This window comes from Mustelus asterias, chromosome 1 (assembly GCF_964213995.1).
Source record: "Mustelus asterias chromosome 1, sMusAst1.hap1.1, whole genome shotgun sequence".
NCBI classification, from domain to species: Eukaryota; Metazoa; Chordata; class Chondrichthyes; order Carcharhiniformes; family Triakidae; genus Mustelus; species Mustelus asterias.
The window spans coordinates 176,547,137-176,574,954 of NC_135801.1; the positions used below are offsets into that span (position 1 = coordinate 176,547,137).

General features: G+C 45.8%; 1 protein-coding gene across 2 annotated transcripts in view; it reads left to right on the top strand.

Annotated features, from left to right (window-relative positions):
• Positions 1-27,818, top strand: part of LOC144500523 (leucine zipper putative tumor suppressor 3-like) — a 235,981-nt gene that overhangs the window by 39,898 nt on the left and 168,265 nt on the right. Inside the window, exon 3 of one of the 2 annotated variants that reach the window (XM_078223586.1) lies at positions 11,762-11,823. The exons of the other annotated variant lie outside the window; for it this stretch is intronic. The gene's annotated coding sequence lies outside the window, so the exon portion shown is untranslated. The remainder of the gene's footprint in view (positions 1-11,761; positions 11,824-27,818) is intronic. 2 annotated transcript variants of the gene reach the window in all.

Here is a 27,818-nt window from a genome sequence, read left to right on the forward strand (position 1 = left end):
CTCAGCATTAATGGTCCATGGTCACCCACAGCAGCTCGGGGGATTGCTGTACATGGTGTGTTAGGGACTCCAAGGTATGTTATAAGGAGAGGAGATTGGGTTTGTACTCGTTGGAGTTTAGAAGGATGAGGGGGGATCTTATGGAGACTTATAAGATAATGCGGGGGCTGGATAGGGTGGAGGCGGAGAGATTCTTTCCACTTAGTAAGGAAGTTAAAACTAGAGGACACAGCCTCAAAATAAAGGGGGGTCGGTTTAAGACAGAGTTGAGGAGGAACTTCTTCTCCCAGAGGGTGGTGAATCTCTGGAATTCTCTGCCCACTGAGGTGGTGGAGGCTACCTCGCTGAATATGTTTAAAGCGCGGATGGATGGATTCCTGATCGGTAAGGGAATTAAGGGTTATGGGGATCAGGCGGGTAAGTGGTACTGATCCACGTCAGATCAGCCATGATCTTATTGAATGGCGGGGCAGGCTCGAGGGGCTAGATGGCCTACTCCTGCTCCTATTTCTTATGTTCTTATGTTCTTAAAGTTAGCCTCGAGCCCAAACCATTACTGATTGTGGCGTCAGGGTGAACATAAGGTATTCCACTCCAGGTATGATTCAACTGATCCATGAAGAAACTTTTATCAAAACAAACTTTATTTAAGAACATAGTTAAAATACAACAAAAGGAGTTAGCGTAGCTTTTTAACCAATTGGAAATACTTAAACATGCCAAGGTATAAGTCCTTAACAACTAGCTATCTCTATAGTTTCAATGTAAGCAGTTTCCTCATAGACATAAATCCCTCTTTGAATCAGCACAAAAACAGATATGCTCATGTGGGTGTTATGTTTTCAGCCTTTTAAACCCTCTGAGCAATGACAGGAAAACAATGCTCTTCTGACTTTCATGCAGCAACCTCCAGAGAAAGATATACCCCCAAACAGTAGAATCTCAGAGAAAGAGACTTTTTTTTTACAGCAACCAATCTCCAAATCCAGAGAGAGAAAGAGAGACACTGCTCACTAACGATTCCAAATAGCAACTGAGCTTGATTTCTTGGTGTAAACCTAGCTCCGCCCAGTCACATGATTTGTTCCCTGCCAATCATCCGAATCAAGCCCTACTCTGCAAAGCCCCCGGGGAAAACGCTGTACTACAGATCAGCATTAGCCCAGATTAAAACAAACATTCTAGCAATTTGGAGTGATTTTGCTGCTGCAGTAACAGAGGCTGCTGGTTATAGACCAAGCGGCCCCAATTAGAACAGATTGTTATAGAAACATGACTCAAATACATTCCTTAAAGGCACAGTGTCATCACAGATGCAAAACTGCTCATGCAATACTGGATGTCAGACAAGCAGTGTGACAAATCCGAGACTGCAAAGAAGCAAAGAGGAAAATAACAACATTTAAACAGCATTTGGATAAGTACCTGGATGGGAAGGAATTAGAGGGATATGGGCCAAATGTGGTCAATTGGGACTAGCTGGGAGGGCACAATGGATGGATGAACCGATTGGGCCGAAGGGCCTGATTCCGTGCTGTATTGTTCTATGACTCTATGGGCCCGATTTTACCATCAAGTTGTGCCTGTTTTCGGGCACGTAAACTTGGTAAAGTCGGCTGTGAGGCGAATAGTGCGATCCATGCCTCCCTCCGCACCGGTTCCCCCAAAAATGGCCACGATTGGGACCGTGCCCGAAATGGGCACGACGGCCATTTAAATGCATTTGCGTACATTTAAATTGACTTAATGGGCTGCACGCTCAACCTTACCGGCACTTCCCCCATTACCACTGCATTCGCCCATCCAGAATCGGCACGAAACAGACATCTCTACAAAAGTCTGATTCGGGCACTCTAGTTAGTGATGAGGTAAGTGCCAAGCATCCGACGGCTCTCTGCTTCAGATCGGTGGGGGGGAGGAGGATCCGCTGCTAATCTGCCTGAGATCAGTGAGAGGGAAGGGGGGAGGGGCCCGCGATCAGTCTGGGTGCCGTGAGGGGGTGGAGGGGTAAGGGGGTCAGTAATGTTGTGGGGGGTGGGGTAATGTCTATGGGGGTCAGGGGGAGGCATTATCTGGCCCGGGAGCAATGTGGCAGGGGAGTCGCATTCTATCATTTTTTTCTGCGCACCTGCAGTTGCAGGCACCGATCGGAGCTGCCGGATTTTGGGTGCGCTAAGCCCCGCCCACAGGCTTCTACAGTGTGATTTGGAATCGCTGATAATTTTTCAGGCAGAGTGCCTATGGGGGCACCTGAGAACAGGTCTGTATAGCATATGTCTGTATAACGCGCAAGAAACAATACTTTTCACTGTATGTGACAATAAATCAAATGAAAAAAAAGTCAGATCTGAAACACTCCCAATTTCAAATCCGCCCAGTACTTAGAATCAAAATGGTAAAATAGGGCCCTATCACTCGATGAGTGAAGATGCCCGCTGCTGAGGTAGATTGCCCCCGCTTCACTTCGGTAGGGTCCCCCGCTAGTTCCCTGAAAGTGGGGAGCTATTCTAAACCCCGCCGGAATGAAGTACTCCTGGCGGGGTGTGAGATGCTATTGGGCCTGGCTAGTTTCGTGCCGGGCCCGATAATCGCACTGAAAATACATTTAAAATAGACATAAAACATATTCAAATGACTTACCTCACTTCCTGCTGGACTTCTGCGTGTTCCCGGTTGGGAGATGCGCACGGGTTGTAAAAGCCCACAGGAAAACCTGCGAAATGGCTGACATGCGCATCTCCCGACCCGGCCTGCCAGAAAAGTTGCGGGTTGCAATGGGAGATTCAGGCCCAACATTCGGATCACGCAGAAGGGACTAAGGATGGACCCTTGGGATACAAGAGCTAATGGTACAGGAGCAGGAAGACAAACCCCTGCGAGTGACTCACCAGCAATGCTGTGATAAGAATGGAACCAGCTGAAAGCAGAACTGTCGAACTGATGAGAAGTATTGGAGGGGGATGGCTTGGTCAGTGATATCAGAGGTTGCAGTGTGGTCAGGAAGGAGGAGGAAGACAGTTTACCGTTGTCGCTGTTGGTCAGAGCTGTTTCAATGTGGGAAGGTAATTAGGGGAGATTCAGATATAGAAAAAGATGGGCATTGATTTGTGAAGTGACAACATGTTCAATGACTTTGAAGAGGACGGGGAGTTTGGAGATGGGATGATAATTTGCTAAATTGGTGGGGCAAAGGGCAGCTTTCAAATTGAGACGGGTTAGGCTGGTAGAGTTGAAGTGGAAGGTGACAGTGCCTGAGAATTGGGAGCCATGAACAATATTGGTGAACACAGGGCCCTGGAATGAGTGTTGGGTGGTCAGGAGTTTAGCAGGAACTGGGTTGAGGAAACAGGAGGTGGGTATCATGGATAGCACGAGCTCGGGGGGGGGGGGGGGGGGGCATGAGGCAAGATAGGACAACTAGAGAAAAAGGTGAATTTGTTGCTTGCGCGCAGATTGGAGCCTTGGGGGAAATTTGGGGGAAGAGAAGGAAGCAGCTGAAAAGAGGGCCTCAATCTTAGTGACACAGAAGCCCATGTGCTCCGTGCAGGGTTGTGGATACAGGGATAGGGTTTCGAAAAGAATATTGCATAGCAGATGTCTGTCTAAATGCAAGTGGCTTCAAAGAGGGGTAATTTCAAAGGTTTTCTCTTTAGAAAAGCTTAGCTGTCTGCTTTACAGCTAATCACATCATAATGATCCCCATCTTTTCACTCATTAGAAGTACATCATCAGTATTCAGTGAGGGGTGCTCTGTGTATCATTCTGAGTATACGTGCAGGGAGATCTACTTTCCGCTAACTCTCTGGGGATATAATGGGCAGTTGAAATATAACGCTATACTTGGACTTCTGTTAAATACACTGCTGCCGTGTGCCCACTTAATACAATGTCAACGGGATATCAGTAGTCATAAGATGGATAGCACAAAAATGCACTTTTGACCAAGAGTAAGATTGTTAAATCCAGTAGCTGACTGGAATAGTTTTGTTGTCGGACAACTGCAGCTTAAGCCCCACTTGTAGAGTCAGGAACTGAGATGGAGAACACTGCACAGCATCATTGGGTACATAGGAAATCGGAGCCGGAATAGGCCATTCAGCCCCTCGAGCCTGTTCTGCCATTCTGTATGATCATGGCTGATCATCTACCTCAAAGCACTTTTCCCATCTCTCCATATCCCTTGATGTCTTCACTATTTAGAAATCTATCCATCTCTGTCTTAAACATAATGAATGAGCATCAACAGCCCTCTGGAATGGAGAATTCCCAAGATTCACCACCCTCTTAGTGACGAAATTCCTTCTCATCTCAGTCTTAAATGACCTGTCCCTTATTCTTAAACTGTGTTCCCTAGTTCTCAACCTCCCAGCCAGTGGAAACATCTTTCCTGCATCTACCTATAAGACCATAAGACTATAAGACATAGGAGTAGAATTAGGCCACTTGGCCCATTGAGTCTGCTCTGCCATTCAACCATGGCTGATATTTTTCTGAGTCACCTTGCTGAGTCCTGTAAGAATTTTGTATGCTTCAACAAAATCACCTCTTATTCTTCCAAACCCTAGAAAATACAAGTTCAATTTCCTCATTCTATCCTCATAGGACAACCCTGCTATTCCATATCAGTGTCGTAAGTCTTCATTGCACTCCCTCTATGGCACATATATCCTTCCTTGAATAAGGAGACCAAAAACTGTATACAATAACTCCAGGTGTGATCTCACCAAGGCTCCATATAATTGCAGCAAGACATCCTTACTCTTGTAGTGATGTCCACTTACAATAAAGACCAAACATTTCCCTTTCTAATTGCTGGCTGTATCTGCATGTTAGCTTTCAGTGACTTATGAACAAGAACACTCAAATCCCTTTGAACATCAACATTTCCCAATCTTCCACCATTTGAAAATATTCCACATTTCAATTTTTCCTGCCAAAGTGGATAACTGTTATCCACATTATATTTTGTCTGCCATGTTCTTGTGCACGCACCTGTCTAATTCCTCTTGAAACCTTTTTTGCATCTTCCCCACAACTCAGATTCCTATCTGGTTTTGTGTTTTTTTAAGTTTATTCATTTTATAGAATGTGGGTGTCGCTGGCTGGACCCAGCATTTATTACCTCCATTTTGGAGGGCATTTGAGAGTCAGCCACATTGCTGTGAGTCGTTGCTGTAGGCCAGACCGGGTAAGGACTGCAGATTTCCTTCCCTAAAGGACATTAGTGAACCAGGTGGGTTTTTATGACAGTCATCGACGGTTGCATGGTCATTAGGCTTTTAATTCCAGATCTTCACTGAATTCAAATTTCACCATCTGCCATAGTTGGATTCAAACCCAGGTCTCCAGAGTATTACTCTGGGCCTCTGGATTCTAGTCTAGTGACAATACCACTACACCACCATCTTCCCTGTCATTGGCAAATTGGGAAATGTTACATTTGGTCCCCACATCCAAATCATAAGAACATAAGAAATAGGAGCAGGAGTAGGCCATCTAGCCCCTCGAGCCTGCCCCGCCATTCAATAAGATCATGGCTGATCTGAAGTGAATCAGTTCCACTTACCCGCCTGCTCACCATAACCCTTAATTCCTCTACCGATCAGAAAGCCATCTATCCGTGACTTAAACATATTCAACGATGTAGCCTCCACCACTTCAGTGGGCAGAGAATTCCAGAGATTCACCACCCTCTGAGAGAAGAAGTTCCTCCTCAACTCTGTCCTAAACTGACCCCCTTTATTTTGAGGCTGTGCCCTCTAGTTCTGGTTTCCTTTCTAAGTGGAAAGAATCTCTCCACTTCTACCCTATCCAGCCCCTTCATTATCTTATATGCCTCTATAAGATAATCATTATCTTATAGAGGCATATCATTGACACAAGATTGTTGATAGCTAAGGTGAAGGGTACATTCTTTTTTGGGATGCACTTTCCATGGTGGGATTTTACAGCTCTTCGAGAAATGGTCAGTGCGTTGGGCCTAGTTAGTATCTGCTCCCATACCTATAATGTGGCTGAAATAGAACTTCAAATGCCAATCTTGTACATTTCCTATATAGCTAAAGGACATTTTAGTTATAATGGGGTTTGTTGGCTGTAACAGAGGTGGGCGGCACAATGGCACAGTGGTTAGCACTGCTTCATCACAGCACCAGGGACCCGAGTTCAATTCTGGCCTCGGGTCGCTGTCTGTGTGGGGTTTGCATGTTCTCCCCGTGTCTGCGTGGGTTTCCTCTGGTTTCCTCCCACACTCCAAAGATGTGCAGGTTAGGTGGATTGGCTGTGCTAAATTGCCACTTAGTGTCAGGGGGATTAGCAGGGTAAATATGTGGGGTTACGGGAATAGGGCCTGGGTGGGATTGTGGTCGGTGCAGACTCCTTGTGCATTGTAGGGATTCTATGATTCTAGGTGTGGTGAATTTATTGGGCACTTTAAGAAAAGTATGGAAAGATTGTAATTGTGAGTCAGTGTAACTCCAAGGAGTGAGTCTGGCATTGTTACTCCCAGGAGTAAATGGTAGTCACAAGGATCAGGTATCAGAAAATGGCCGCTCTAATTTTCCATGCATTTCAATGGATGGAAGTTACAGACATAGAACATAGAACATAGAACATTACAGCGCAGAACAGGCCCTTCGGCCCACGATGTTGCACCGACCAGTTAAAAAAAAAACTGTGACCCTCCAACCTAAACCAATTTCTTTTCGTCCATGAACCTATCTACGGATCTCTTAAACGCCCCCAAACTAGGCGCATTTACTACTGATGCTGGCAGGGCATTCCAATCCCTCACCACCCTCTGGGTAAAGAACCTACCCCTGACATCGGTTCTATAACTACCCCCCCTCAATTTAAAGCCATGCCCCCTCGTGCTGGATTTCTCCATCAGAGGAAAGTAATTTCCCAACATGTGTATTTCAGTAATTAAACATATGGAGAATGATTATTGACCACTGCAGTAATATAATGAGGGTATAATAACTGTACAGCACTGCCATAGCATACAGGGAGACTATAATTATTGGACACTGCAGCAATTTGAAGCTATGGCATTACAGGCAGCGAGTGGAGTAATTGCAGTTGCTTAAGCTATAATCTTCCAAAGTGTTCTCAATTCAGAAAATGTCTCCTTTCGAAGGGAAAACTGCAAATCTAATCCCCTTCCTAGAGGTGTGAAAGAGAAACCAGGAAATTATAGAGCTATGTTATTCTACCATCAGGAAGTTTAAATTGGATATATAGATTGGTTATATGGCAGGGAACAGGCCATCCGAACACCCATAACAGTGTGACTGCTCTATTCAAAACTACTCTAAATCTATCAGTATAACCCTCTATTCCCTTCCTCCATCAGCTACTTGCCAAACTGCCCCTTAAATGCACCTGTACCATCCGCTTCACCCATTGGTCATGAGTTCTACATTTTTGCCATTCGTTTGGATAGGCCATTTTCTTCTGAACGTCCCTCGTGGATATCTTGGTGACTATCTTATATTGGTGGCCTCAAGTGATGCTTCTCCCCAAAGGAGGAAACAGTTTCTCTGTAGCCACTCTCTCAAAATCTTCTTGGAATTTCAAAGACCTCTATTAGGTCACCCCCTCAGTCTGCAGGTGCAGCAGGTGATCAAGAAGGCGAATGGAATGTTGGCCTTTATCGCGAGGGGGATAGAATATAAAAGCAGGGAGGTCTTGCTGCAACTATACAAGGCACTGGTGAGGCCGCAACTGGAGTACTGTGTGCAGTTTTGGTCCCCTTATTTGCGAAAGGATATATTGGCCTTGGAGGGAGTACAGAGAAGGTTCACCAGGTTGATACCGGAGATGAGGGGTGCAGCTTATGAGGAGAGATTGAACAGATTGGGTCTGTACTCGTTGGAATTTAGAAGGCTGAGGGGTGATCTTATAGAGACATATAAGATAATGAAGGGGCTGGATAGGGTAGAGGTAGAGAGATTCTTTCCACTTAGAAGGGAAACCAGAACTAGATGGCACAGCCCCAAAATAAGTGGGGGCCGGTTCAGAACAGAGTTGAGGGGGAACTTCTTCTCTCAGAGGGTAGTGAATCTCTGGAATTCTCTGCCCATTGAAGTGGTGGAGGCTACCTCGTTGAATATGTTTAAATCACGGGTAGATAGATTTCTGATCGATAAGGGAATTAAGGGATATGGGGAGCAGGCCGGTAAGTGGAACTGATTCGCTTCAGATCAGCCATGATCTTGTTGAATGGCGGGGCAGGCTTGAGGGGCTAGATGGCCTACTCCTGCTCCTATTTCTTATGTTCTTATGTTCTTTTCCCAAGAGGAAAATAGAAGCAGCCTGTCATTTTTTTACTCAATGTGTACCCACATCATCTTGTAAACCTTCTGTGTACTGCATCCTCCCCAATGGTTCCATATCCTCTTTTTTATATTGCGGCAATCAGAACTGCATGCAGTATTCTGTGTGTGATAGAGAGTTAGCTAAACCTTCCTACTTTTCAATTCTATCCCTTTCGAGATCAAGATTGGTGCGTGTCTGTTTTTATGTGGGATTGCTGGCCTATGGAACAACTATTAGTAATGTTTTTAAAGTTTATTTATTAGTGTCACAAGTAGGCTTACATTAACACTGCAGTGAAGTTACTGTGAAAATCCTCTAGTCGCCACACTCCAGCGCCTGTTCGGGTACACTGAGGCAGAATTTAGCAAGGTCAATGCACCTAACCAGGACTGTGGGAGGAAAGCAGAGGACCCAGAGGAACCCCACGCAAACTCGGGGAGAATGTGCAGACTCCGCACAGACAGTGACCCAAGCCAGGAATGGAACCTGGATCCCTGGCGCTGTGATATTCCCTTCTGTTCCTTTTGATTTTGATTTGATTTATTATTGTCACATGTATTGGGATACAGTGAAAAGTATTGTTTCTCGCGCGCTATACAGACAAAGCATACCGTACATAAAGTATATAGGACAGAATTGTTGAAGATAATCGTGGAGGAGGTGTTGTTGCCTATCCTTACGGATTGTGGTCTGTGGGTTAGGAAGTTCAGGGTCCAGTCGTAGAGGGAGGAGCCGAGCCCCAGGTCACGGCGTTTGGAGATGAGTTTGTCGGAATAATGTTCCCCTACTCTACCTAACTTTGCATCTTTCTAATAATGTGACCTTCCTATTCTTCCTACCAAAATGTACAGCCTCATGTTTATCTGTATTGACTTTCATTTGACAAAAGTTGACCCATTTTGCAAATTTATTAATGTCCTCCTGTAATTTGTTGCGGTCCTTCATGTAATTCCCCCTACCCCCCACACAGCAATTCACCAAGGATCTTTAGACAGCACTTTCCAAATCCACGACCACTTCCATCTAGAAGGACAAGGGCAGCAGATAAATGGGAACATCACCACCTGCAAGTTCCCCTCCAAAACACTCACCATCCTGACTTGGAAATATATCGCCGTTCCTTCGCAGTCGCTGGGTTTAAATCCTGGAATTCCCTCCCTAATGGCATTGTGGGTCAACCCACACCACGTGGGCTGCAGTGATTCAAGAAGGCAGCTCACCATCACCTTCTCAAGGACAACTCGGGATGGGCAATAAATGCGGGCCAGCCAGCGACGCCCATGTCCCACAAATTAATTTTTAAAAAACTTCTCCCCCACAACTGGGTGCAAATTTAATAAATTTTGAACGTCCGAATGTTAAAGTAAATTGTGAACAGTACTGTTGCAGCACGGATCCTTGTAGAACATCACTTCCGATCTTCTGCCATTCTGAATAACTACCTTTTAATCCCACTCTGTTTTCAGCCTTGAAGCCAGCCAGCCAGCAATCTATTCTGCCACTTGCCCCCTGACTCTACACTCTCTGACCTTTATTCATTAGCCTATTATGGGGCATGTGTTTTGAAAATAAAGATAATTACATTTACTGCTTTACCATTGCCTACTCTCTTTACAGCTGTGGGATGTAGAAGATTATTATGTTTGAGGACTTTGTATTTAGTTTACAGTACAGTGAAGAGAGTCATGTGACTATTCTGAAGTCTGCCTGACGGCAGTCCTGGTGGTTTGATTGTTAGAGATTAAAGACGGCCCAGATTGATTTACGGCCCAGATTGAAGAAGGTGCCAGATGTTTACACTTGGCAACAATGGCAGAAGCCTGACTGCTGACAGTGGATAGATTGTTAGTTTCCAAAGTCTCAGTAAAGTGTTGAGATTGTTGGTGGTAGACAATTGTGCATTAAACTGTCAATTTACTTGTAAAATGAAAGAGATTTGGGGTCTCCAGGATTGCCATTCAGCATTTCTGCCTGGATACGAGGCCTGTGTGATTCTCATCAGCATGGAGAAGGGCGGTGAGAAGGGAAAGGTCTAGGTTATCCTTGACAGAAAAAGTTAATCTGCCAGGATCCGTGAGAGGGAGAGGAGCTATAGAAAACAAGACGCTATAGTTCACCATGTAGGAATGTGGTCGAGGATTCAAACACTGATTGAAAAGGCCAAATGCATATCGAGTTAAAACAAGGTTGAAATCGTTGCGAGCTTTTCATTTTATTCCAATCAGAGAATGCTGGTATTTCTGGCTAGATCGGTATGCATTGCCCATTTCTAATTGTCCGGGAGAAGGTAATGGTGAGCTGCTTTTTTGAACTGCTGCAGTCCATGTGGTGTAGGTGCGTCCACAGTGCTGTTACGGAGGGAATTGCAGGAAGTTGTCCCAGTGACAGTGGAAGAATGGCAATATATGTCCGAGTCAGAATGGCTTGCATGAGAAGGAGAATCTCTGAGGGGCAAAAATTGCAGTGAAAGACAGTTCATAGAATCATAGAGTGCAGAACGAGGCCATTTGGCCCATCGAGTCTGTGCCAACCACAATCCCATCCAGGTCCTATCCCCATAACCTCATGCATTTACCCCAGCTAGTCCCCCTGACACTAAGGGGTAATTTAGCATGGCCAATCCACCTTACCCCGCACGTCTTTGGACTGTGGGAGGAAACTGGAGCACCCGGAGGAAACCCACGCAGACACGGGGCGAATGTGTAAACTCCAAACTCCACAGAGACAGCGACCCAAGCCGGGAATTGAACCTGGGTCCCTGGTACAGGGAGGCAGCAGTGCTAACCACTGTGACACCATGTTACCCATATCGTTAAAGTGCTGTTTTGGTTAAAGGTTCCACGGTTGAGAAAGAAAAAGAAAAGAAATAAACCCTTGAGTGCTAAGAATCACCGTAGTTTAATTTGTTTATTAGTGTCACAAGTGGGCTTACATTAACACCGCAATGAAGTTAACATTGGACTGGTTCTGGGAAATCAAGTGTCTACTTAAAGAACTGTTAAGTTTATCTATGAAGTTTCCTTTGGTTGTGCTAAAACAAAAAAGGGAAAGTGTTCTGTTTCATGGTTTAAAGTATAAATTAACTACAAAAAATAGTGGGCTGAATAATCTAGGGGTGGGTGTCTTCATGGCGGCATGCTTTACATCCATAATGCACTGCAGGCAGACTGAACAAGGGCCGACTGGGACTTCTGCCCCCTGCTGGGGAGAAGGTCCCACTCTCTGGAGCTGCCAACTAATCCCTCCAGATTATGAGGGTGAGCTCAGGTGTAGTTGGGTAATGTGGGGTGGGCACACCTTATTTTATGTGCATTCTCTGTTAAAAGGACACCAGCGAGACCACCTAAAAGGCAACCCAGTGTTTAATCAATAGTGCTTTTAGTGTTTTGTTGCAATACAAGCCTTAAAAAGTAAAACCTTGTTGTGCCATCCTTTTCACCAGTGGGAGAGTCTCGAACAAGGAAACCTAACTACAAGATAAAGGGCCGATCATTTAAAACTCAGGTGCGTAGAAATTTCTTCTCACAGAGGGTGGTGAAGCTCTGGAATTTTTAGCCCCAAAGGGTAGTGGAGGCAGGATCATTAGAAGAATTTAAAGTGGAGGTGGATAAATATTTGATAGATGAGGAATAGAGGGTTATGGGGAAATGGCACGGAAAAGGAGTTGAGGCCGGCATAGATCAGCCATGATAATATTGAATGGCCAGGCAGGCTTGAAGGGCCTGGTGACCAATCCTGCTGCTATTTCTTCTGCCCAGCTATTAATTGGAAGTTTGAACTTCATTTTAAAAGTTTTTTGCCTCGACAGAGATCGTAACTATTGTCATCTCCTCCAAATTTCACTAAGTTTGCGAATCGTCCTGATCAGTGTAAGACAGAATACTTCAACAAAATATTGTATCTTTTTACATCAATACTTGATTTAAAAATGGTCACTTGAATCATGTGATCACCTTCCTGAATTATTTCAGGTGAGATGTGAGATTGGGGGCGGCACGGTAGCACAGTGGTTAGCACTGCTGCTTCACAGCTCCAGGGACCTGGGTTCGATTCCCGGCTTGGGTCACTGTCTGTGTGGAGTTTGCACATTCTCCTCGTGTCTGCGTGGGTTTCCTCCGGGTGCTCCGGTTTCCTCCCACAGTCCAAAGATGTGCGGGTTAGGTTGATTGGCCATGCTAAAATTGCCCCTTAGTGTCCTGAGATGCATAGGTTAGAGGGATTAATAGGTAGAAAATGTAGGGATATGGGGGTAGGGCCTGGGTGGGATTGTGGTCGGTGCAGACTCGATGGGCCGAATGGCCTCTTTCTGTACTGTAGGGTTTCTATGATTCTATGATTTCTATGTTTATCCACTGTCAGGGTCTGGCTTTTGATTTATTGCATATAATATCCCAGTCAGTAGCTCTTTGAAAGAATCACCGTCCATGTAGAGGATCATGTCTTGGGAAGCCGTTGTCTAGGCAGTGCCTGTGACTCTATTAGAGGGGTAAACTTATCAATTGACATCCATTTGGCAGATGGAGTTCAATGCGGAAAAGTGTGAGGTGATTCACTTTGGAAGGAGTAACAGGATTACAGAGTACTGGGCTAATGGTAAGATACTTGGTAGTGTGGATGAACAGAGAGATCTCAGTGTCCATGTGCATAGATCCCTGAAAGTTGGCCCCCAGGTTGATAGGGTTGTTAAGAAGGCATACGGAGTGTTAGCTTTTATTGGTAGCGGGATTGAGTTTCGGAGCCAGGAGGTCATGATGCAGCTGTACAAAACTCTGGTGCGGCCGCACTTGGAATATTGCGTACAGTTCTGGTCGCCGCATTATAGGAAGGATGTGGAAGCATTGGAAAGGGTGCAGAGGAGATTTACCAGGATGTTGCCTGGTATGGTGGGAAGGTCTTATGAGGAAAGGCTGAAGGACTTGAGGTTGTTTTTGTTAGAGAGAAGAAGGTTAAGAGGTGACTTAATAGAGGCATACAAGATGATCAGAGGATTAGATAGGGTGGATAGTGAGAGCCTTTTTCCTCAGATGGTGATAGCTAGCACGAGGGGACATAGCTTTAAATTGAGGGGTGATAGATATAGGACAGATGTCAGAGGTAGGTTCTTCACTCAGAGTAGTAAGGGCGTGGAATGCCCTGCCTGCAGCAGTAGTGGACTCGTCAACATTAAGGGCATTTAAATGGTCATTGGATAAACATATGGATGATGTTGGAATAGTGTAGGTTAGCTGGGCTTTAAATTGGTTTCACTGGTCGGTGCAACATAGAGGGCCAAAGGGCCTGTACTGCATTGTAATGTTCTATGTTCTATGTTCCATTTTCAATGACCCCCTTTATGAAATGTACCTGGACGGTCCTGTGTGGATTTCATCTACTGATGTCTTTCTCTTTCACCACCCTGAAGCACATTATAGTGTGGTTGCAATTGCTCCTAGTTCTACCAGCTCTGGTTCATTCAATGTATGGGTGGCACAGTGACACAGTGCTTAGCACTGCTGCCTCACAGTGCCAGGGATCTGGATTCAATTCTGGCCTCGGGTCATTGTCAGTGTGGAGTTTGCACATTCTCCCCGTGTCTGCGTGGGTTTTCTCCGGGTGCTCCAGTTTCCTCCCACAGTCCAAAGATGTGCGGGTTAGGTTGATTGGCCATGCTAAATTGACCCGAGTATCAGGGAAATTAGTAGGGTAAATACGTGGAGTTATAGGAATAGGGCCTGGATGGGATTGTGATCAGTGCAGACACAATGGGCTGAATGGCCTCCTTCTGCACTGTAGGGATTCTATGATGATTCCCATTACTAATCTTTCCTGCTGGGCTTTTGACATATTGGGTGGAATTTACCCGTCCCATCTGCCAAGGGAATCGTAGCAGGCGGGACACGGGCCATGTAAAGGTCCATTGATCGCGAATGGGATTTTCTGGTCTTGGGCATGAGCGCGGCTGGAAATTCCCACCTATTGGGTTAGAAAGGAGTCCATTACACATTGTCAGAGCTCCATTGCCCAATCCCCTTTCACCCTACCTCTTGATAATGGAAATTAGAATCATTCTATACGAGAGAGTTGTAATTATTCGAAATCAAAGCTATTCTATATACTGGGGTGTAATAAATTGGCACCAAAGTTGTTTTACTGATCATGTAATCACTTGATTCTTTGGTTGTAATAAAAATATTTGTAAATGTGTGGTGACCTGATTCATAACAATCATTTAAATTATTAGATGCTCCGTGAAATGGTGACTGGGTGTAAATGTGAATGTGTTCCAGGGTTCAATTGGCTGTTACCCAGAGTGTTCCAGAGCTACCAATTACTATCGTCAAGTTAATCTATTCCTGTGACCGTACTCTAATGTTCAATTAAAATTGCTACAGTAATGAAGGGTGATAACTGCGGACTCTGATAACTGAACAGGTTGGGCTGGGTTATCTGTAAAGATAGGCCTGAATATTTCCCCAGTCACTCTTGATAAGCCTAATGGCAAACACTGTATTGGAGGTGCAGTCAGCAGAGATCCTAACACCAAATAAGATTCATTCTTCACCTAGTTTAGAGGAGTTGGATAAAGCCACGGCATATTTGGGACTCTTTGGGCCCGATTTTACCATTGCGGGCGCGTAAATGTGGTAAAGTCGGGCCTGAGGCCATTAACACGATCCGCGCCTGCGTCCGCGCAGATGCCCACTTTACCGAGGCCCGGGAATGGCCGCGATCCAATTTGCGCCCGAAACGGGCGCAACAGTGATTTAAATGCATTTGCATGCATTTAAATTGAATTAATGAGCTGCCCGCCCAACTTTCCCAGCATTTCCCCCTTTACCACCGTGTTCGCGCGTCCAGATTCGGCGCGAAACAGACATGTTCGGCAAAGGTCTGTTTCGGGCGCTCCAGCTTCTGAAAAGGTAAGTTCAGAGCTTCCAACTGCTCTCTGACTCAGTTTGGTGGTGGGGGGGAGGTGGGCCAGATCATTCTCTGGTGGGGATGGAGGGGGAGGGGGGGGCAGGGAGCAGGGCAGATCGTCATCTGGTGGGGGGGGGGGGGGAGGCCCAAACTTTCTGTGGGGGGGTGGGGGGGAGCAGAGGGGTCCACTGCCACTCTGCGGGCGATCGGTGGAGTGGAAGGGGGGGGGCAGAGGGTCGCGATCGGTCTGGGTAGCGGAGGGGGGGTGGGTGGATAAGGGGGCAAGTTATGTTGTAGGGGTGGGGGTTTTGTCAGTGGGGGCCATCGCTCCCGGGCTGCTTTACCTGCTTTTTGCGGCCCAGGAGTGATGTGACAGTGGTGCGATGTTCAAATTTTTTTCTAACTGCGCCTGCGCAGTTCAGAGCTCCGATCATTTCGGGCGCGCTAAGCCCCGCCCACAGCGCGATTCAGACCCACGATTTTTTTTTCAGCCCAAGTGCATATCGGGGTGCCTGAAAGCAGATTTCCAAGTTGGATCTGAATTGTGCCCAGATTCAGCACTTAGAATGAAAATGGTAAAATCGGGCCCTTCATTATAGAGCACGGCACGGTGGCACAGTGGTTAGCACTGCTACTTCACAGCGCCAGAGACCCGGGTTCAATTCTGGCCTTGGATGACTGCCTGTTTAGAGTTTGCACATTCTCCCTGTGTCTGTGTGGGTTTTCCTCCGGAAACTCTGGTTTCCTCCCACAGTCCAAAGATGTGCAGGTTAGGTTGATTGGCCATGATAAATTGCCCCTCAATGTCAGGGGGATTAGCTAGGGTAGCACTGTAGGGATTCTATGATCCTACGATCATCTGCAGGTCCAACGATTTTATGGTCCCTCCTGCCCAGTGGGATATTGCAGTCCCGCCGAACTGCATGGAGGTTTAAGTGGCCCGCCACATTTACCAGGTGGAGACACTCCGCGGCGGGACTGGAAAACCCTGGCCCAGGAAATATAGCAGCACCTGGGCGAATCCAGCAAGGTTCCCTCCCTGACCAGACCCGTCTTTGAGTACTCTGTTTCAGTATACGAATTGTGTTCACCAGTCTGAATGAGGTGATGGGATGTCTCTTGGAAACAGAGTGTGATTGCAATAGAGCCACAGCTGCCAATCCCAAATCTACCCACAACAGTGACATTATAATGTCCTTCCCAACTCTGCAGTCACTGCAGCAAACCGGAATGCTGGCAAGTGCTGTCCAGGCAAAACCCCAGCGGTTATCAGAGTCTGATCAAAAATACCTTACAAAGAGAGGAAAGCTCACAGTCAGAGGATGCATCCTTTATCCTTCCTTTGGAATTGGGCGTCACTGGCAAGACCAGCATTTGTTGCCCAAATCTAATTGCCTTTAAACCAAGTGATTTGCTTGGCCATTTCAGAGGGCAGTTAAGATTCAGCCATGTTTCTGTGGGTTTGGAGTCACAGGTAGGCCAGACCAGATAAGGACTGAACGGCAATAGTGAACCAGATGAATTTTTTTGCAGCAATCAATCGTTGTCATGGTCACCGTTACTGAGATTCGCTCCATATTCCAGATTTATTGATTGAAATCAAATTCCGCCAGGTGCCATGGTGGGATTTGAACACATGTCCCCAGAGCTTAACCTGGGCCTCTGGATTACTATTCCAGTGATAATCCCACTTTTCCACCATCTCCTTCCCGTGCTAATGAGGCGGGGGATTGTCGGGGAGGATGTTGAAGAGGAAGAAAGCAGAGATGATGGTCTATGATGTTCATGCAGTCTGGGTTGCCAGAAAAACAGTAATTAAGAACTACAGCCAGGATAAGACACCTCCTCCCACCCACTATCAGCGTTAATACAGTGGCTGCTTTACAAATACCACATTCTCTGTGCTAAACTGGAAATTTGCCTATCCTTCCTGAGCTTCAAACTCAACTCGCCACTGAACAGGATTGAGCTACGAAATGAAGGGGGTAAAATAAGGTTTCAACGTTTATTTAAATACTTGTAAAAGAAAAATTAGTCATTTCATATATCATAGAATCCCTACAGTGCAGAAGGAGGCCATTTGGCCCATCGAGGTTGCTCTCCGACAGAGCATCTTACCTAGATCTACCTGTCCCTGCCCTATCCCTGCAACCCTATGCATTTAGCATGGTTAATCTCCCTAACCTACACATCTTGGGACACTAAGGAGCAATTTAGCAAGGCTAATCCACCTAAGTTGCACATCTTTGGAGCGTGGGAGGAATCCGGAGCACCCGGAGGAAACCCGCGCAGACACGGGGAGAATGTGCAAATTCTACATAGTCACCCAAGGCTGAAATCGAACCCAGGTCCTTTGCGCTGTGAGATGGATTATTACTTGAATGGGTGTAGATTGAAAGAGGTGAAAGTAAGACACGGGGAGAACGTGCAAACTCCACACAGTCAGTGACCCAAGCCAGGAATCGAACCCAGGTCCCTGTGAGGCAGCAGTGCTAACCACTGTGCCACCACCCTTGCTATAGAGGGAGTACAGTGAATATTTACCAGGCTGATTTCTGGGATGGCAGGTCTGTCATATGAGGAGAGACTAAGTCAGTTAGGATTATATTCACTGGAGTTTAGAAGAGTGAAAGGGGATCTCATAAAAACTTATAAAATTCTAACAGGATTAGACAGGGTAGATTCAGACAGAATGTTCCCAATGGTGGGTGAGTCCAGAACTAAGGGTCATAGTTTGAAGATAAGGCATAAACATTTTAGAACTGAGGCGAGGAGAAATTTCTTCACCCAGAGGGTGGTGAATGTGTGGAATTCAAGTAGTTGAGGCCAAACCATTGTCTGATTTCACGAAGAAATTAGATATAGCTCTTGGGGCGAAAGGATCAAGGGATATGGGAGGAAGGGGAAATCAGGATATTGAATTTGATGATCAGCCACAATGAAGATGACTGGTGGAGCAGGCTTGAAGGACTGAATGGCCTACTCCTGCTTTTAGTTTCTATGTTTCTATGTTTCTTAATCGAGCAATCATTCAAAGTAAAAAAGCTTGAAATCCAGCCTTGCCTTGCACTCTTCCCCTGCAATGTCAAAGCTACCTCCTTGTGCGGAGTTGCAGGATCTTGGTCTGTTGCGGCTTTCTTCCTGCCACTTCAGGCAGCTTTGGCATAATAATAATGGTATTTTATTTGGAGAGTGCATTTGTAACCCAAAGATTGAATTGCAGTGTGACTTGCTTTGTAAAATTCAGATATGGATCAAACAATTAGGTTGGGAACATAGGAAGGAACATTGGAGTATAGGCCGAATGGCCGACTCCTGCTCCTATCGAGCCAGCTCTGCTGTTTAATTAGATCATAGTTGATCTAACGTTATGGATGTTGCCTGGATTGAGTGGCATGCCTTATGAGGATAGGCTGAGGGAGCTCGGTCTTTTCTCCTTGGAGAGACGAAGGATGAGAGGAGACCTAATAGAGGTGTATAAGATGTTGAGAGGCATAGATCGGGTGGACTCTCAGAGGCTTTTTCCCAGGGTGGAAATGTCTGCTACGAGAGGACACAGGTTTAAGGTGCTGGGGGGTAGGTACAGGGGAGATGTTTGGGGTAAGTTTTTCACACAGTGGGTGGTGGGCGAGTGGAATCGGCTGCCGTCAGTGGTGGTGGAGGCAAACTCAATAGGGTCTTTAAAGAGATTCCTGGATGAGTACACGGAGCTTAATAGGATGGAGGGTTATAGGTAGGTCTAGAAGGTAGGGATGTGTTCGGCACAACTTGTGGGCCGAAGGGCCTGTTTATGCTGTAGTTTTTCTATGTTTCTATGTTATGCTGTTTGCCCACATTGTCCCCGTATCCCTTGGAGGCATTGATACTTAGAAATCTATTGACCTCAGCAATGACTGGATCAATGACTGATCTTCCACAGCCCCCAGGGGTAGAGCATTCTAAAGGTTTATATTACACTCTGAAAAAGAAATTTCTCCTCATCTCGTTCCTAAATGGCCGACCCTTTATTCTGAGACTGTGTCTCATGCATCTAAACCCCCCAATCAGGGGAAACATTCTTCTTGCGTCTACCCTGTAAGAATTGAGATTATTTTGATTTGATTTATTATTGTCACATGTATTAGTATACAGTGAAAAGCATTATTTCTTGCATGCTATACAGACAAAGCGTACTGAAGTAAAGTTTATTTATTAGTCACAAGTAGGCTTCCATTAACACTGCAATGAAGTTACTGTGAAATTCCCCAAGTCGCCACACACCAGCGCCTGTGCGGGTACACCGAGGGAGAATTTAGCATGGCCAATTCACCTAACCTGCACATTTTTGGACACTGGGAGGAAACCGGAGCACCCAGTGGAAACCCTTGCAGACACGGAGAGAACATGCAAACTCCACACAGACAGTGACCCAAGGTGGGAATCGAACCCAGGTCCCTGGCACTGTGAGGCAGCAGTGCTAACCACTGTGCCACTGCTCATAAATAAGGAAAGGAGAGAGTGCAGAATGTAGTGTTACAGCCATACCTAGGTTGTAGAGAAAGATCAACTTAGTGCGAGGTAGGTCCATTCAAAAGCCTGATGGCAGCAGGGATGAAGCCGTTCTTGAGTTGGTTGGTACGTGACCTCAGACTTTGTATCTTTTTCCCAATGGAAGAAGGTGGAAAAGAGTATGCCCGAGGTGCGTGGGTCCTTAATTATGCTAGCTGCTTTTCCAAGACAGCGGGAAGTGTAGACAACCTCTCATTCTTCTGAACTCTAGAGAATACAGGTCTAGCCTCCTCAATCTTTCCTAATAGGACAATCCCGCTTTCCCTGGAATTAGTCTGTTTGCATTCCCGCTATGGCCAGTATATCCTTCCTTAGGTAAGGAGATGAAAACTATACACAGTACTCCAGGTGTGGTCTCACCACAGTTCTATACAATTACAGAAAGTGTTACAATCCCAGTTGGTGTTACTACTGGACAGAGAGATTCCAGAATGGAACCCTGGCCCAAAAGATTGTAACTTTTCCTTTTAGTCAGTAAAGGTGAAGGAACAGAGCCACAGGACTGTTAAGTAAATTTAACAATAAGAAAAAATAACATTTATTAAATATGAAAGTTTGATTATGTTACAATACTCCGTCATGCCTTTAACTTCACAAGTATATAGTTTTCCAAAATAACATCCCATCCTGAACCAAATGGCCAATGTCACTTAACTGATTTTCCATGGATTTCTCTCTCAATTCCCCCAGATGATTGTCTCATACAGGTACCCCAACTCCAGTCTCAAAGACATACATTTTAAAATCATCTTTCAAATAATGCTTTCCATCAGCTGTTTGCATGAAGAATCCACTCCAGGTTTTCCAGCTGTCTTGTCAGACAAAGCTTCTGCTCCACGTTTAACAAGGAATCCAGCACCAGGTTTTCCACCTCGCCTCTCAGGCTTCCTTTATTTTGAATTGCAACATGCATCCAAACTTCTGCACAAAATGGGGTACTCAGTCCCCAACAGAATATTATTGCTTCAAAAACTGGACGTAAAGACACCAGACCTTACGATCGCTTCAGATATGTGGCTTCTCTGTAGCCCAACCTCATCAGCTCTTCTTTTCCCAGGTCTGACTGTGACTTCCATTAATAATATGTTGTTCTAATGGTAGTTCCTCTTTGGTCCCCTTTGCTTCAATATTCCTGGAGCTTCTTTTCCATTCCCTGGTCTCTCGTGCTAACTTGCCCTTTAGTTCCCTGGAGCTTGCTTTCATGCACCTTACTCCAGTGTGTGGCTTTTCTGATTCTAGCAGAGTTGTGAGGGCTGCCTTCTCTCTCACTACCAAGCTCCAGCTGCTAATACCCAGCTACAACTAAACTCAAAAAGCATTCCTATCCTAAAGGTGCCCCCAATTGCGAAGCAACAACTTTGGACTTCTCCTAGCTTGTTTACTTTTCACGCCGTAACCCCTTGTCAGCACAACAGAAGCACATTTTGAATTGACAAAACCCCACACATACAGACACCTTTGTCCAGCATGATTCTAACCAGAGTTTCACCCTTCCTCACACAGCAACACTAAATTATACCTATTAAACTATACCTTATTTCTAATATTTAACAATGCAAATATAGATCACTCAAAACTACCTCTGCTTTCCTGATGTTAGGGTTCTGGGCTGGAACCCCAAGGTATATTCCTTTTTATAAATATATAAAAAGGAATAGAGTGGCTAGAGTGAATGTTGGACCCTTGGAGGACGAGAGGGGGGAGATAATAGTGGGAAATGAGGATATGGCTGAGTCTTTAAATAAGTTTTTTGTGTCGGTCTTCACGGTGGAGGACACAAATAGTTTGCCAAATATTAACGATAGAGGGTTGGCAGCAGGAGAAATACTTAATACAATTAATGTTACCAGAGAGGCAGTGCTGGGTAGACTAATGGGACTGAAGGTGGACAAGTCCCCGGGTCCGGATGGAATGCATCCCAGGGTATTGAAAGAAATGTCAGAGGTAATAGTGGATGCGTTAGTGATTATTTATCAAAACTCGTTGCATTCTGGGGTAGCGCCGGTTGATTGGAAAACGGCTAATGTTACGCCGCTGTTTAAAAAAGGAAGGAGACAAAAGGCGGGTAACTATAGGCCGGTCAGCTTAACGTCTGTAGTAGGGAAAATGCTGGAATCCATTATTAAAGAGGAGATAGCAGGGCATCTGGATAGAAATGGTTCGATCAATCAGACGCAGCATGGATTCATGAGGGGAAAGTCGTGCTTGACGAACATGTTGGATTTTTATGAAGATGTGACGAGGGCGGTTGATGGAGGAGAACCGGTGGATGCGGTGTTTTTGGATTTCCAAAAGGCGTTTGATAAGGTGCCCCATAAAAGGCTGCTGAAGAAGATTAGGGCACACGGAGTTGGGGGTAGTGTGTTAAAGTGTATTGGGGACTGGCTATCCGACAGGAAGCAAAGAGTCGGAATAAATGGGTGTTTTTCTGGTTGGAGGAAGGTAACTAGTGGCGTGCCGCAGGGATCGGTACTCGGGCCGCAACTGTTTACCATTTATATAGATGATCTGGAGGAGGGGACGGAGTGTAGGGTAACGAAGTTTGCAGACGACACAAAGATAAGTGGAAAAGTGAATCGTGTGGAGGACGGAGAAGATCTGCAGAGAGATTTGGACAGGCTGAGTGAGTGGGCGAGGATATGGCAAATGGAGTATAACGTTGATAAATGCGAGGTTATACACTTTGGAGGAAATAATAACAAATGGGATTACTATCTCAATGGAAACAAATTAAAACATGCTACCGTGCAAAGGGACCTGGGGGTCCTTGTGCATGAGACGCAAAAGCCCAGTCTGCAGGTACAACAGGTGATCAAGAAGGCAAATGGGATGTTGGCCTATATTGCGAGGGGGATAGAATATAAAAGCAGGGATGTCTTGATGCACCTGTACAGGGCATTGGTGAGGCCGCAGCTGGAATACTGTGTGCAGTATTGGTCCCCTTATATGAGGAAGGATATATTGGCATTGGAGGGAGTGCAGAGAAGGTTCACCAGGTTGATACGGGAGATGAGGGGTTTGGATTATGAGGAGAGGCTGAGGAGATTGGGTTTGTACTCGTTGGAGTTTAGAAGGATGAGGGGGGATCTTATGGAGACTTATAAGATAATGCGGGGGCTGGATAGGGTGGAGGCGGAGAGATTCTTTCCACTTAGTAAGGAAGTTAAAACTAGAGGACACAGCCTCAAAATAAAGGGGGGTCGGTTTAAGACAGAGTTGAGGAGGAACTTCTTCTCCCAGAGGGTGGTGAATCTCTGGAATTCTCTGCCCACTGAGGTGGTGGAGGCTACCTCGCTGAATATGTTTAAAGCGCGGATGGATGGATTCCTGATCGGTAAGGGAATTAAGGGTTATGGGGATCAGGCGGGTAAGTGGTACTGATCCACGTCAGATCAGCCATGATCTTATTGAATGGCGGGGCAGGCTCGAGGGGCTAGATGGCCTACTCCTGCTCCTATTTCTTATGTTCTTATGTTCTTATATTATGAAGCCTGAGTAGAATCCACAATTTTTCTATTTTTGGCATAATAGAACTTTAAAGTTTATTTATTAGCGTCACAAGTAGGCTTACATTAACACTGCAATGAAGTTACTGTTAAAATTCCCTAGTTGCCACACTCCGGCACCTGTTTGGATACACTGAAGGAGAATTTAGCATGGCCAATACACCGAACCACCACATCTTTTGGACTGTGGGAGGAAACCAGAGCACCCGGAGGAAACTCACGCAGACATGGGGCGGACGTGCAGACTCTGCACAGACAGTGATCCAAGCTCGGATTGAACCCGGATCCCTGGCGCTGTGAGGCAGCAGTGCCTCTGTGCCACCGTGCTGCCCCCAAATTTTGACTTCTGAGTTGCCTTGGCTGTGCAGCTGTGGTGGTGGTTATCAATTTAGAAATTGGATGGATTACATCAGGGACTTTCTGATCTTAGTCCAAATATTAACTCCTCTTGTATGTATGGTTTCAAACTCTCTGACGTGAAGGATGTGGCTGTACGACTGGTACTAAGAGCCTGTATCGATCTCGCTTCTGTATTCGTTTGATCTGTGTGAGGTGAGGATGACACACGGGCATTGCGTATTTAACCAAGGGACAAATATAGTCAGTCTAGATCACCAAAGGCTCACAGATGGGGATTCTGAAAGAGATGAGGGAGCTGAGAATGAACATTCTGTTTGTTTTTTTAGCATTCTGTTCCCTTGGCTCTCCCACTTCAAGTCAGCTTGGATGTGTATACCCAAGATTCTCGAGGCCTTGAGTCACGGAAAATGCACTCATGTCTCCTGAAGCTGACCATGGCATTACATTTAGTCTCATTTATCAACATACTGTTTTCTCCGCTCCACTCATCTGGGAACATCAAGGCTTTCCTCATCCTCACTGACTACACCCTGTGTTCTCTGTGGCTTTGTGACTGTCATATTGTCCATTTATTTCTGGTACTTGAGGCCAGAGGAGGAGAGCACATCATTAATGAGGATTAGGGAGGATCACTTCTTGGAGAAGTGATCTGTCAAGGCGATGGGGCACAGTTGTCCAGTCTGCTGCTTCTTGCTTTGGCACTGGAGCAACAGTTGCTTGCTTCCGTTGACATGGACGATAGTTTTGTGACTCCCATGCAACCTTCTGTTGTATCACTGAATCCTGGGTTGGTCGTGAATCAGTTGATTATTTTTCAATGGATGGGTGAAGTGTTGCTCGGCTTGCGAGAGTGACAGTGTGCTCATATATGCCAAACAGGAACTCCATCCAACCCTGCTTGCCAACATTGCAATTCCAGCAGTTTCTGACTGGCATGGTGGCACAGTGGTTAGCACTGCTGCCTCACAGCGCCAGAGGCCCGAGTTTGATTCCCAACTTCGGTTACTGTCTTTGTGGAGTTTGTACATTCTCCTCATGTCTGCGTGTGTTTCTTCCAGGTGCTCCGGTTCCCTCCCACAGTCCAAAGATGCGCAAGTTAGGTGGATTGGCCATAGTAAATTGTCCCTTAGTGTCCCAAGATGTGTATGCTAGGGGGATTAGTGGGGCAAATACTTGGGGTTGCAAGGATAGGTGATGGGTGGGAAGCTGAACTGAGGGTAAAATAGGGAGCGTAGCCGAGACAACTCGCTCGTGACACCTCTGTCTCCCTGGCTGTGATTCTTGAGCTTGGCACAGGTTAGGTATTGAAGCCTTTTTTATTCATTCGTGGGACATGGGTGTCGCTGGGTCAGCATTTGTTGCCCATCCCTAGTTGCCCTTAGTGGCTTGCTAGACCATTTCAGAGGGCAGTTGAGAGTCAGCCACATTGCTGTGGCATTGGAGACCAGGTAAGGATGGCAGATTTCCTTCCTTAAAGGACAATCGTGAACCAGATGGGTTTTTCCAGCAATCGACAATGGTTACATGGTCATCGGTAGATTCTTCATTCCAGATATATTTTAGTAAATTGAAATTCCACCATCTGCTGTGGCGGGATTCGAACCCGGGTCCCCAGAACGTGAGCTGAGTTTCTGGATTAATAGTCTCGCGATAATCCCAGTTGGCCATCACCTTTCCATTGCTTTCCTCTACCTAAGGCACTGTGACACACAGTCCACCTTTAATCAGGCCTGCTGCCATATTCTGGTCTTGTTTACAGAGCCGGTGGTTGAATCCTCTCATTGATTTGTTTTCATTCTTTATTCATTCAGCTCCACCTGTTCTGAACCTCTTGTAATGAAATGTATTTATAGCACTTACCACTGGCTGCTGTGAATCATTGGATTTATGGTATAATGAAAAGCGTCACACAGCGAGTTATTTTGTTGGTAAATGAAATAAGTCACCTCTGATCCTTTTAAAGTATTATTGAAAGTCTCATCAGGGTTGAATCATGTGCTATGTACTTTTAGGGCAGAACATACTAGCCCATGGCTCATTCAGTGCGCAACAGGTACAACTGTATCTGCATTATTTTCAGTGATGTGAAGCTTAGAATCAGCGTACACACTGTAAGCTTTCACAATACTCCCAAGAATCATACAGCCCAAAAGGGGCCCTTTGGCCCATCGAGTCTGCACCGACATGCAAGAAGCATCCGTACTCACAACTGATCTCATCTGCGAGCACTTAGCTCACAGCCCAGCAAGTTCTGATGTGCCAAGTGTTCATCCAGATACTCTGTTAAGGCAACCCGCCTCTACCACCCCCCCAGGCAGCGCATTCCAGACCGTCACCACCTCTGGGTAAGAAAGTTTTTCTTCACGTCCCCCCTAAACCTCCTACCCCTCACCTTGAACCTATGTCCCCTCGTGTCTGACCCTTCAACTAAGGGGAACAGTTGCTCCTCATCCACTCAGTCCATGTCCCTCATAATCTTGTACACCTCGATCAGGTCGCCCCTCAGTCTTCTCAGCTCCAACAAAAGCAACCCAAGTCTATCCAACTTCTCTTCATAACTTACATGTTCCATCCCAGCCAGCATCCTGGTGAATCTCCTCTGCACCCCCTCCAGTGCAATCACATCCTTCCGATAACGTGGTGAGCAGAACTGCGCACAGTACTCTAGCTGTGGCCTCACCAAAGTTCTACACAACTCCAACATGACTTCCCTGCTTTTGTAATCCTGCCAATCAACTGAAAAATTTAAAGTTTATTAATTAGTGTCACAAGCAAGCTTACATTAACACTGCAATGAAGTTACTGTGAAAATCCCTGAGTCACCATGCTCCGGCGCCTGTTCGGGTACACTGAGGGAGAATTTAGCACGGCCAATGCACCTAACCCACACATCTTTCAAACTGTGGGAGGAAACCAGAGCACCCTGAGGAAACCCACGCAGACACAGGGAGAACGTGCAAACTGCACAGACAGTGACCCAAGCCATGAATCGAACTGGGATCCCTGGCGCTGTGAGGCAGCAGTGCTAACCACTGTGCCACCCTCTCTCCACAGATGCTGCATTTTCTGTTTTTTTTAGATTTTCAGCATTCATGGTATTTTGTTCTTATTGAAGTGAGCCTGGTTAAATTTCTCAGACAGTGTGATGGTAGGCAGAATATTCTGTGCTCATGGTTCCATGGAGCTTGGAGGCAGATTTGAGGGGAGTGGGATCACTGCAGATTTGGGAATTCACACCTAATTTGTTTTCTATCAGATTGTTTTCGATGTCAGATTGTGTTACGGGAGAGTTTTCTTAAATCTGTGCTCTTTGAAGATTGATAACAAATTTAACCTTTCTGGTCTCAAAAGTCAAACACAAGTTGTACCAAAAAATGCAAGCTGCAGCTGTAGTTTAATTGTCCAAATACATTGAAATATCAGTCCTGGGGTGTAAGAGTGGGACAGCATGGTGGCACAGTGGTTAGCACTACTACCTCCCAGCGCCAGGGATCCGGATTCAACTCCCAGCTTGGGTCACTGTCTGTGCGGAGTCTGCATATTCTGCGTGGGTTTTCTCCGGATGGTCCAGTTTCCTCCCACAGATGGAAAGACATGCTGGTTAGGTACATTGGCCACGCTAAATTTTCCCTCAGTGTGCCCGATGAGGTGCCGGAGTGTGTCGACGAGGGGATTTTCACAGTAACTTCATTGCAGTGTTAATGTAAGCCAACTTGTGACACTAATAAATAAACTTTATTAAAAAAAGAGATTTGACTTCCCATCAAAACATGGGTTAAACAATGGAAAACAGAAAACCAAATGGCATCATTAGCGGTAGAATTGTGTATCACTGATGCTCCCACCACAAATATTCAACTGTGGAACAAATATTCAACTGTGGACAATAATGTCTTTGAAAATTACCTCATGGAAATAGGCTTCATATTGAACCTTAATAGTTGCTGGTGTCTGTGGTGAACCATCGTTGGTTCCCACTAGATAGTACTGAGCCAGGGTCTGGCCAGTACTACAAGTATGTATATATGTTGCTGTTGGGGTTAGGGATGGGTTGTTCTACTTGTTGCTGTTGGGGTTAGGGTTGGGCTGTTACACCTTGTATTATAGTTATTGTGGTACATCCCAGTCGGGCTCCGCGTCCTGGGAGAGGTATAAAGGTCTCTGCTCTGTCTGGGACCCCTCAGTCTG